General features: G+C 26.3%; 1 protein-coding gene across 1 annotated transcript in view; it reads left to right on the forward strand.

The window, feature by feature from the left end:
* LOC129980683 (cell adhesion molecule Dscam2-like) overlaps positions 1-12,792 on the forward strand; it is a 550,882-nt gene that overhangs the window by 267,230 nt on the left and 270,860 nt on the right. The window lies entirely within an intron of this gene.

Below are 12,792 nucleotides of genomic sequence, written 5' to 3' on the forward strand. Positions count from 1 at the left end.
ATCGTATATCGTCTCGTTTGTTTAGAATTTTTCATTAGTTTATTATTCGGTCAATAATCTGTAGAAGCTTCAGATGAAAAAGAAATATTACAATTATCAATTTTGAGCAATATATGAAGTTTCATAAATTTGTAAAGGCTACAGAAATGAAAAGAGGTTTGCAGTAAATTCTTTAAAGGGTATCTAAATCGATTATTTAGACAGTTTTTTGGTAAAATCCATCACAAAATCCAGCAAAAGTGATCTCCCTGGAATTTATACTCTCCAATAAAGGTTTTAGCCTTTTTCTATATAAAATTAGACTGAATCTAAAAATTAGAATCGAACTAAATATAAACAAAATTAGTGCGAATCTTGTATTTTTTCGGAAATTATAGTAATAAATTGTATTTTGTAGACCTTTTTGACGGCAAACTGGTAGCAAAATTTATCACTGAATACCATTTGTACTTGCAAGATAACCGCATTTTATTAATTTGAGACTAATGAGTTATGACCATTTGTTACAATGTTACTTTTGTTACATACTAACATATAAGCGATCTCTATCTTAGTAGCTACTATGTAGAGATCGACAGATAATCAGCTGTTAGAAGGATTTAATTCAAAATTCGAGAAGTATATATATTTTAGATGCAAAATCATGTGCCAAGTTTATCTAATTGCTGTTTGCATTTGGTAGTTATTAAGTTTACTTGTACTGAAATTGTTCATAGGAATGAATTTCGTTTAAAATATGAGAAATATCTACAAATTTGTTCATATTTCTATAAAGCAAATTTCAATTATTTAGCTCAAGGAGTTTTCGGTTTATATCGTTAAAGACAGACATACAGATATAAAGCTAAGAATTTATTTTTCGGTATCTCATACGGAGTTCCCAAATGCTTCGAATTTTTGAAATTCTAGTTAGATTTTTATTTAATGATTACAGTAATTCATCTATATTTCATATACAAAAAAGTAAAAATGGAAAAAGAAATAATAAAATTGATTAATCTTGAGATGGTTTGTAAACATCTGGTTTAATAAATGCACTTCTTAATACCACAACAAATTTCCATCGATCTAAGGCTCATCAGTTCTCCACTGGTAAAGATTTAGGTAAACTATTTTTTAAGATATATATATATATAATAAATGATTTATGAAAAGAAATAAAAACAGAATTGCCTAGTGTCTATGAAAAAATATAAGATTAATTTCAAAAATATAAACAATACAAACAATGTATAAAAAGAAGGGAAAGTATCAATATGTACATAATAAAAATAAATTAAGAGTAATTTATTCAATTATATATATAAAAACTAATAAAACACGATTAAAAACTGCATAATAGCTGTGACCATACAAAACGGCGTATTCGGTGTATTTTGTGGTTACAAATAATAACGAATTGACACCAAAATTTGTACAAGTACTATTCAAAGTAGACGCAAAATAATCTTAGAGTAAATTTTAAAAAAAAATGTATATATAAATGAAGTGAAAAGTCTTTGTCATCATTAAAACCCAATATCAGCTGAAGAAAAGTCATTGAACACATGTAAAATACAGAAATGAGAGAGAAACTTTTGCATCCATTATATATGAAACACAAACTTACATAGAATAAAAATCTCTTTATAAGTGAAATACAAAAGTAACGATTAAACAAGTAACAATAAAAAAAATTCAAAATGCGAATTATAAATTAGAAGAAATATTGCATCAAATATAAATTATGTATATCACACAACACGGATTTGTGAAAAAATCCTACTTGGGTATTAATAGAAGCAAAATCATTGCAAGTTTGTAATTATATATTCTTCATATGGTCTTACATGTACAAATTTCTTATTCTTGACAGTAAAAAAACTGCGTAATTTTTCCAAAACAAACCCTGTATATTTCCATATTTCTTCTGAAGGAAAAACTTTATATAATAGGAATGCATAAGAGATATAATCCTTTAAAATTAGACACAAATATTGACTGAAAAACTGAACATTGACTTAAAACTGAAACAAAATGCGGATATTTTCAGTCTGAACATTTCTTTTTCTCCAGCTAGAAGCCTAATGACTGTTCACATCAAGATTATAAATGTACTTCTTTGAGTTTGTTTTCCCAAACATCTGTTCATTTTTCTGATCTTTTTTTTCCTTTATAATATATTTTCCTGAAAATATAGAAAATTTCATCATTGTTTAATCCAACAATTTAATTGAAATTGATCTATCAAAATAATTCTATCAAATATAATCTACTTTGATGTCAATATAAATGTGAATTTATTTCATTTTAGAACACGAATGCATTGAGTCATAGGTTTTCTTTCAGTTTTCATTTTATAAAGAAATTTGCATCGAATAAACAGTTGTAGGACTTTTCAGAATATCTATACCAAATGCGAAAAATAAATTAAAACTGAAAATATTGAGCCAGAATCTGAAATTAGATTTCTTTGAATGTTTCCATTTTTCATGAATTTTCTGATACAATCTCAATTTTTAATACACTTTTACGAATAAGACTTCTTAAAAAAGTATAGGACATTCTATTTTTATTAAATTCTCTTATTCAACAACATTTAGGGAAATAATGAATAGATATGCAAACGAATGAATTAAATTGTAAACAAAATGATGTTACGCTGCTAAAAATCTCGAGTATATCAGAAAACTAAATCTTTGCTTCTTTCATGTCTTCAGATATATTTCATTTCTATCGTTGATGTTAAATAATATTCATAAGATGAATTTTCAAATGCAAATGACAGAGCATCAAAACTTCGACATTTATGTAAGAAATTCTTTCCGATAAATATTTTCTAATCAACATTTCCAAAAAAGGAGTACAGCTCTTCAAAAATTGAAAGTTAAATGGAAATATAAACATAAATCCATTAATAGGATAAACTTTCTGATCGAATCAATTATTCGAGATGCTTTCAACGTTAGCCTTTTTCTCATAAATGTCCTTCTTCATATATTAAATGCGACTCAGATATGCTCGGAGGAATGTTATGCATATTAAGTCGAACCAATCAAGCTCCCTCTCTAGAACTAGTCAGCATGAATATGTTCTCCTTATTAAAATGCTATCGCTTTTCCTGTTCCTCGTTAAAATTTTCCCTGCTAATGTTTACCCTCATGCGCATGCATTAAGGCAAAATTTCTAGCTGGAGTCGAAGCAATTAACAAACTCCTTTGAGATAACTTGATTGTCAGAGGCTGTACGCCAGTATGCATAATTAATGGCTAACTATTCTATCAAAGGGTGAAGATTGTGATAAGTTGATTTTCGGTCGCGGCCATGCTTTACTTACTCATTCTTAGTGGCAACTTCTAGAACACTTTTATAGCATGCAATATTTATGGAAATTTAAAACGCAGATGAATATGTTACAACAGCTGCTGCGTTTAACCGCCGTCAAACTGAGTTCAAGAAGTTTACTTTTGAGAAATTATGTCTACTTTGTTTGTCTTTCAACTGCAAATTATCTCAATCTCATTCTCAAAGGAAATATATTGCATTAGAAGAATGCATCTTTTAATATTTATTTTCGGTTTCAGATTTGATGATAAATTGATTCTTTCGATCATTTTCAATTAAAATGATACATATTCTTTCAAATAATGACAACTGAAAGTAACTTTACAAAACTTTGATTTATTTATAACGAATAATACATTAAAATTTATTTCAGTAACAATTTTTATTTTTTCAAATTGGAATTGTATTGCATGAAGAAATTTCATTGTAATATGACGTAACTCCCCTTATCCTCATTTTTGCTTAAGATTTCAACTTTAATTATGTAATAGAATAGAAAGTCCCACTTACAAAGAAACTTCTTTAGATGCTTTTGTGCTCAGAGAGCAAAAACGAAAAGTCTTCTAATGTTTGATGTTATATGTATTCCAAGGAAAACGAAAATTGGTGAGAAATAGGAATTCATAGTATACAATATGCTTATTTTACTTCTTCAGCATATGTAAATTTCAAGATCGCCAGACAAAATATTTCACAAGATTATTCTTCGATAAGAGGTAGTATTCAGAAAGATGAGGGGGTATTACGTTTCCTAATTTCTCGATATTCTGAGTTCAAATTTTCTCCCACATTCATCTTTCGTCTCACACCCTTTTTCACAAAATGAACGTCTTTTGATGCTTGTGCTAAAACACGAAGGGTTTTCGAATCTGAGAATGAATAGCACGTACTTTCTGTAGAGAAAGTAATTAAAATGGAAATAAAAGATTTTCAATTGGAAAGAGTGTAGTTCGAAACGTCATTAGAGCAAATGATGATTTGATTGATTTAACAGTCAGATTATATGCTGACTTTTACACATTTTGTGAAATCTAATGTTTAAAAAAATATAAAGTGTTAATAATAATTTTATGAGAATATCCTTTTAAATTCTTGTAAAAATATAAATATGCAGGGGATTAAAAGATGCTCATTTATTTCTTTTAATAATATGTATGTAATAAAATTAATTTTAAATTCCATTACTTTTATTTTCTTTAAAATATGATTTTTTGTAAATATCACTAAGATTTCTGTGCTTCTTATTAATAATTAATCGCAGTCATTTTAACATATAATTGATAAACTCATTCCTAAGATGTGCTTATAATGAACAATAATTTTGTTCATAATTCGTATCCTCACTTCAGGAAAAATTAATTTGACAAAGAGTCCCAAATATTATTTCAAACTTTTTTTTATATGTTCCTGGCTTACGAACTCTGGCATGCTGTTTTTCTATTAATTGTTGAGATTTAAACATTTTTACTTATTCGCATTTATTAATGATAATGTGATGTATTCAGAATATATAACAATGAAAAATTAATCTTTTAAATCTCTTAAAATAATGAGTTAATATTTCTTTCATGTTTCAAGAATTTTCCGGTGTAATTAGTGTTTTATACTGAATTAAATTACCTATCTATGATTTGTTTAAACTTAAAAGAATACCATAAATTTCAACAATACTATCCAGAAAACATCGTTACTGACAATTTACTAATAAGTCTTAGTAAAGATGTTAAATTCTTTAATAAGAATTTACTAATAATTCTTTGTAAAGATGTTAAATTCTTTAAAAGGAATTTACTATGAATTCTTAGTAAAGATGTTAAATTCTTTAATTAGAATTTAACATGAATTCTTAGTAATGATGTTAAATTGTTTAATAATAATTTACTATGGATTCTTATATAGATGTTTAATTATTAAGAATGTACTAAAAATTCTTACTAATGTTTAATTACTTACTAAGAATTTTCTAAAAATTCTTTGTAAAATGTTTAATTCTTTACTAAAAATTGAAATGAGAACGTTAAATGGACTATGAAATGTAGATAATTCACAAAGGCTTCCTTTAGAAAACCTAGGAAACCGATTTGATCCTAAACTAAACATTCTATAAAATAGACAGACGAATCTCTATATTAATTTTGATAATGTTAACATTCTTTACTTAGAATTACTCGATAAAAATTATAATAAATATTTTCATTGCAAAAGCGAATATATCATAACAAATAATAAAATACTCAGTTTCCAGGTGTAAATAACCCAAATTTTATGAGATACTCTATTGGTAACATATAGATATTCAAATTAAATTTTCCTCCTTTAGAAAAACTAATTACTTCATATTAAAATATCTTCGACAGAAAAAATGATTAATTTACAGAAAAGAACTTATGATTCTTTTCAATGAAAGGTTTTACAAAGTATTTCTATGATGATTTTTTTTCTATGAAAAAACTTCGTAGAACACAGGCAAAATGAATCGGTGTAATCAAGTAAATTTTACACTTGACAATTTTGCTAAAATCAAAAATGTACCTTTTAGTCTTTTCATTATAAATGCGATTATCTAGGCTTAATATAACATTTTATAATATTTCATATTTTTCATACACATAATAGCTAAATTAGCAATTATGAATATAAATAGATGACCAGTTTTCAAAACTTGTATTTCTAAGGTTGGGTGGATTTCCTTCAGTGTAATCAGGTGTGGGAGCGGCTTTGACACGCCTGAATTGGTTAAGTATGCTCAGCATTACCCACTCCTTGCTATGAAACATTAGCCTAGAATAAATGTTCTTAATTATGAAAATATGGATTAGATACTCATGCATAATTATTAATGTACGTGTATCACAAGTTACTCAGTTGAGTAAGATTTATTGGTCAAAAAGGTCATTTCATAGACAAAAAATATTGTTTCGATAATGCCATTCCGGAAATAGGATTTTAGCAATAATTATTATCATTTCATGCATTTAAAAATTCAAATATCTTTCTATTCCCTAAGTGTATATTTTGCATTTAGTTGTTAGTTTTGTCAAAAATCAGTTTCTGTATTGAGGGAATTTAAATGAATTAACTAAAAAACGAGTAGAATGTTTGAATCATATCCGTAATGGATTTCGTTTTGTCATTTTTATCATTCGAAATCTTTATCAAGGTTAAAATTTAATACATTAAATCCCAGAAATATTATAAATTTATTTTTAAGCCAAACGGTACGCCATTTATGGTATTTTTATTTATATATTGTTGCATAAAAGCAAACGGAAATCAATTTGAAAAATAATAAACTGAAATGTACAATACTAAATTAAAAAAAAATGCTGAAATATTATGATTAAAATGCTAAGCTTAAATTACCTACTTTATTCTTAATCTTTATATATTTGAAACAAACAGAATATTAACAACACTAATGCTGCCGCTGGATTAATGACAAATATTCCAAAACGTTTCTTGATCTCATGATCAAGAAACGTTTTGGAATATTTTTGCATTTGGAATAATTTTACATTTTGGAATATTTTTACAATTTGGAATAATTTTATAATTTCGAATAAATTTACATTTTTTTATATTATTTTTCGAAACGTATATTATAATATATATTTTTTGTTAAAATATATATTATTATTGGGAATCAATCCCTACTTCCTGGATTAAATAAATTCTTAATTATATCCTTTTAGGCATATTTTCATTTATACAAGGAAGGAAATCTGAGAGCGTTAAGTGTGTACATTAATTGTTTCGCCTTTTAATATAATAGCTGCTTTTATTAATAAATAGATTCAAATATTAAAAAAAAGTTCTTTAATTGGTACAGAAGTCATCTCGGTACAGAACGCTAAACCAGTTATAAGAGTTTCAGGTTCTAACTTTTAATCATAAATATTAGATATGTATCAAATCATATCAGTCATAAATATTATATATATAATATAAATCATATAAACGCATAAATATTAGATATGTATTAATCAAATCTTCTGCAAACAGACTGTCTATCTAAGCGAATTAAACAAAATAACTCAAAAATAAATATACATAAAATGTTGTATCAGGTGATGTCAGTAATAAAATTGGAAATCTATATTGAATTCGGAATAGGAAATTTTTTATTCAAATTTCAAGGAATTCAAGAACAAAGGAACAAAGTGAAAGAATTCAAAATGAATATCATGCCTAAATGTATCTGCTGATAAAGTTTTAGCTTCGATGTCTGAGGATGGTAAGCTCAAAATCTGATCTCATTCAAGACCTCCACATTATTATTGCATTTAGTACACACTAAATTCAACAGGTACGAATATTATTGCGAATATTAAGTGGAAGAATAGCGGCTCAGGTGCCATCCTTATCATCTGAACGTTAAATTTACGATACCATCCAATGATAACTCTCATATAAATTCAAAGATGGATGCCAATGCACATATATTAAAATACATTCGTCAGTATTTTTTTATATTATATAAATTAAACACAATATACGATGTATTGTAAACGTAGAACAAAAAGTGTATCGACTAGTTTAAATTATGATATCACTGCATCTGCATATAAATGATATTTGCTTACTGTAACAAAATTATTTTTTATCTCTTTTTTTGTAAATCATATAATATATGACTCAATTTCGTAAGAGTGTTATAGATACGAAAATATGTGTCGATATCATCATATTTTATTCAACTGTTAAAATGTTTGCTCTTCAACGTGTATGCAGTATCAAATATTTGTATCTGGCAGTGAGAGGAAATAAAATGTAGTTCAGGCGAAAAGTTCTATCTCTTTTCGATTTCCTATCAAATATTCAATTTCCTGCTTTTGTTTCAAATTGAAAACCATTTTACCACAATCGATTGATATTGTTAAACCATGCGATGTATTACTTCAAAGATTAGTTCATTCTCTTTGGCATAAAGTGCAACTCTCCTATAAACTGACTTTTCGAAAATCTTCAGTTATTGTTCTTAAATCTTTCGTTTCAGGTTGTGAAAAAAAGGAAGATATTCGAACTTTTAATCCGAAACTTCGATCATAATATGTTTATGTTTAGGGTTGAAATCTTGATTTTATATTAAAGATTTGCTTTTAATGGGATGACGGAAGTAAGACGTATTTAATATTTGCACAAATCATGTGAAAATAAAACCGTGTAACAAAAAAATGAATGGAATTATAAAGTGTATTTAATGTATTTAACATTAGCGAAAGAAACAACGGAATAAAAATAGTGCTACTCAAAATACTGTTTGACTTTGGAAGTAGTGTAAACACTTTTTTAAATAATATAATTCGATGTTATTGAATATAAACTTTAAAATACTCATTCATTTGTACTTAAAAATCAGTAATGCATTTTAATTGAATCAAATAATACAAAAATCAATATTTAAAAAAATTACTATAGATCCGATAAAAACTTTGAGATACTTGACCTTTAATCCAAAAATCCGGTTCGATCTATATTTGATAGTTCAATAGTCGGTTCAATAATAGGTTCAACATTTTTTTGAATATTTAGAATATTTTGTCATACAAACCATATTTGGGCATGTTCTATAAAACAATTTGTGTAAAATTATCTGGTACATGAAACGTTGCTTAAAGAATGTGTTGCATATTAGTTTCTTTTAATTCCTATAAAAGCATTGTAACATACTACGTCACATATAACAGAGTATGTAATACAAACAAACAAACAACAACAACAAAAAAAACTTAGTTTCACAAATGAGATTATTTTTTTCAGCGACTTTAATTCTTTAACCACAGCATGACTTGAATATGAATAAAATCCATATGAATAAAATTTAAGTTTTGGTCATCCAAATAATCATTTTATTAATCATAATAATTTTTCAAATTCATTATTTAATAAAAAAAATCTGTAATAGTTAAAAATACGATATTTGATCCAAATTAATCTATAATCTAAAGCAATAATTCAAATTTCGAATAGTAATGTTAATAAGAATATATAAAGTAGTTAAAGATCATTTTCTCAGTTATAAACATTTCTAAGAAAAAAAAACGATTTTTTTTTGTTTACCATTTTTTTAAAGTAAAATAAAGTAGAATTTCTGCTTAAATAATCTAATACATCATATATAGAAAAAAAGTATATAAATGACCTGAAGTTATAAATTCATATTTTAAATTTCAAATTTGAAGACATATAATAAAAAAAATGTATGTGAATACTGTGAACAAACTTTTATTATAAATCTATAATATTAGCCTATTGAAATTTTTTTTCCATCAAAATGAAAATAAATATAAATTCTAATAATTACATAACATATATGACAAGAAAAAAACAATAACTATAGGTCTATATTTATTGTGATATCCATATCACCGCAATTAAAAATATGTAAATTAAAATTCAATGAATAATTTGTGCAATATATTTTAAAGAAATCGTTTGCTCTATGGACAGATGATCCAACAGAAAATGTGGATAATATTACAAAGATGCATAAAATAATAAAGAAGTTTGCTTTTTATTTGGAAATATATTTCATTAATGAAAAATACGGCAAATATTAAAATCAATCTTAAAACTCTGTTATAATGCGTATAAAATTATAATAGATTCACTATATTAAAACTGCAACTTATCATTTCATTCTGTTCTTTTTAGCGTATTTTGATTTAGTTAAGATTTGTTAATTCTTGAAGTAATTAGCAAATATGCATTGACTTAATAATGAAGTTTAAAACTTGATTTCTATTTTATATGAGTTCTATTTTGAGTTGGATATGAGTATGTTATGGGGTTAAAACCACAACATACTCATATCCATAAAGGCATATTTGCTTGGTATTTACATTGTATTTTATATACTTACAAAATTTCATACATATCTACATTTCGCCTGATTCGCTTAGAGAAAAATATTAAGAGATAAAAATATACTAAAAAATCTATAAAAAAACTCTTTTACTGTATTGTTTTTACAATTATACTTTATATTATTTTTTTTTAAATTGAATAATCGCAAAAATTTTTATTTGAAAATAAAGGAACAATATTTTTTATTAGATCAAAGTATGCCAAGAATTTGGAAATAAATCATGCTCATTTTTTTCCTTAATTCTGAACCATTTGAAAATAAGATACAAACCTCGTATAAGAGCGATTCTATGAAAAACAAAAATATCAGTTAAGATTAACGGTCTACTTTTGACAGTTATATGAAAAAACATACTTTTTAAACATGGCATTTCAGTTAAATTATGATTCAAATGTAACAAAAGCGACAAAACAGAATTACCACGCAGAATTCCAGCTATCATTTTTCTTTTCTTGACATCAAACATTTAGAAAGATCTCTTTTTAGAAAGGGAAAACTGTGCTTTCATATTCATCTTGAATTTTTTACGCGTGTATCCCAAGCAATGAAGAATGATTTACGAAAACTGGAAACACAATTTGGAGTCTTCACTCAAGACACAAAAAAAAGGAACAATTCGTGCTTTCGGAATGAAAAGAAACTCCCACTTCAGCAAATTATCAACACTGTATCAACTAAGGAAAGAGCGTTTTGAAAGAAGGAAGAAAACTATACAATAATGAAAAAAAAGCGGAAAATCCTATTTTTACGAGGGCGCATTTTTATTCCGGAAATTTTCCGGAAACCAGTATCTTTAACAAAAAGACTAAAAGCTTCTTATATATATCCCGTGCTTCGTTAAGCGCGCTCACGGCCGCACCGAAATCTAGCAGAAGAAGGTGGAAAAAACCAAATAAATAAAGAATCACTAGAAAAAGGAGTGGAAATTTACGCCCGCTTTGGAGCATAACTCTTTCTTTTTCGAGACTTGGTCGGGTTCCGCTCTGGAAGTAATATTTAACAGGAAATCCTTTGTGATTCGAAAACTTCCAAAGCTCTGAGAATAGAAACTTTTCAGGGTTGAAGAGACTTTTAGGGAGATGCTCAAGTTGCAGGAATTAGCGGGAGAAAGAGTTAATATCGTTTTATGCTTTTGGGACACGTGTTTATGAAAAATAATTGTGCCTCACTGGGCGGGGCCTTGAATTCTATTTGCCAAAGTTAGTGGAAAAGCGAAGTAAGCCATGCGTTAAGCTGTTATTTTATTGATCTCTTAAAGATACTGCTTAACTCACTCGAAGTAAATTTAAATTTATTTGCAAACAGTTTTTCAAAATATTATCTTAACTTCTTTAATTTTGAAAGTATTTTGTTTTTGCATTCCTTTTTCGAAATGGTGACTTTTAAGAAAATTATTTGAAAATGAAAGTATTACTTTCCATGCTTTAATTATTTGCATTTCTAGTTTTAGTTATGTTTACTAACGTGAATAAATTCTACTCGGATAAATTTTTAAAAAGCAGTTTATGTATCTTTTAAATTTATAATGTTTTTATATGTTGCAAATCACATTCTACTAAGATACATGTTTTTGGAAAAATTGGTTTTAATATATATTAAACTGATCAATGTTGAAAATTTCATTGAAATATAATTTAAGTTTCTTAAATAATTTTTAATCCTAATACATTAATTATAAACAAATATGGAATTTTTATTAGAATTTAATTTAAGAATGCCAGCAAACACTGGCACACAAAACTTCTACAATATTTTTAACTTATAGAACTCGAATGCGTGACTTAGTATTAATCTGTCAATACTGGAAAGTCCCATATGCACCTTCAACAAAATCACGACCAAAACCTGAGATGCATGTATAACACTGCGGAATTCATTCAATTATAAGTAATGCCTAATTAATTTCTCGACTGAAATTTGCAAACATATTTATTATATTCTTTTGTGGCTTGCTTTACTTAATCAATTAATATAATTCTAATAGGCTTGTTTGTAAATGTAATGGAATACATTTGCCATGAAATCTGTATTATAGATTCATGGATAAAGATAATTTCGTTAAATAGTAAAGACTATATTCTTAAGAACAAATTGTGAAGAAAAAGTACGGATAGAGGAAACTGACTTTCTGATTTGATCTTTTAAAATAACTGTAATGTTGCTTTCAATTCTGTTTTGTACGCTTATGTTTATTATTATTATTTATTCAATATAGTTTTTCTATTCCTATGGCTTGTTATTTATTCATTTAATTTCTTTCCTTATCGTGTTACAAATTTCATAAATATTTTTTGTCGGCTTTCATTCCTCTTATACCAATGCTAGCTAAATAAATGAATGAATACAAATTGAAACTTTATTCATGGTTTCATATGGTGAAAATACGACCAAGAAAGTGACTAAAATGAATATTAGAAAAAAAAACATTTGGGATTACGGGGAGATTTTTATTTAGACACAATCTTGTTTGTCATTGTAATCGATTAAATGCAGCTAGAATCAATTGCTAAAATATCTTTCTCATTTGGATCTAATTATTATTTTCATTTGCATCTAATTATTTTGTTCTAATTACTAGCAACTAAACTGATAATTTGTTA

This window comes from Argiope bruennichi, chromosome 8 (assembly GCF_947563725.1).
Source record: "Argiope bruennichi chromosome 8, qqArgBrue1.1, whole genome shotgun sequence".
NCBI lineage: Eukaryota > Metazoa > Arthropoda > Arachnida > Araneae > Araneidae > Argiope > Argiope bruennichi.